This window comes from Plasmopara halstedii, assembly GCF_900000015.1.
Source record: "Plasmopara halstedii genome assembly, contig: Scaffold_241, whole genome shotgun sequence".
Taxonomy (NCBI): Eukaryota; Oomycota; class Peronosporomycetes; order Peronosporales; family Peronosporaceae; genus Plasmopara; species Plasmopara halstedii.
Genome location: NW_020187162.1, coordinates 7,074 through 7,348, shown reverse-complemented (window position 1 = coordinate 7,348; position 275 = coordinate 7,074).

Sequence of the window (275 nt, the reverse complement as noted above, 5' to 3'; positions counted from 1 at the left end):
ACAAGGAAACGGTCAAGCGGGTGAGTCAGTGCAACCAGGACATCGCGTTCGACTTCCAGGTGGCCAACTCCGAGAAGTCCACCAAGTACTTGCTCCATCCGCTGGACACGAGCCTGCGACGAGTCTAGATCGAGATGGTCGTGACACCGAGCGGAAATGTCTCGACAAATCCTCAAGCGATCTCGCTTTGCTTCTTGGAGCACTGGGGTTATGAAATGGGGAATCCCAACAGTTCAGCAGGAGGAGATCCTTCACCTGATGAAGTCATGCAGCGC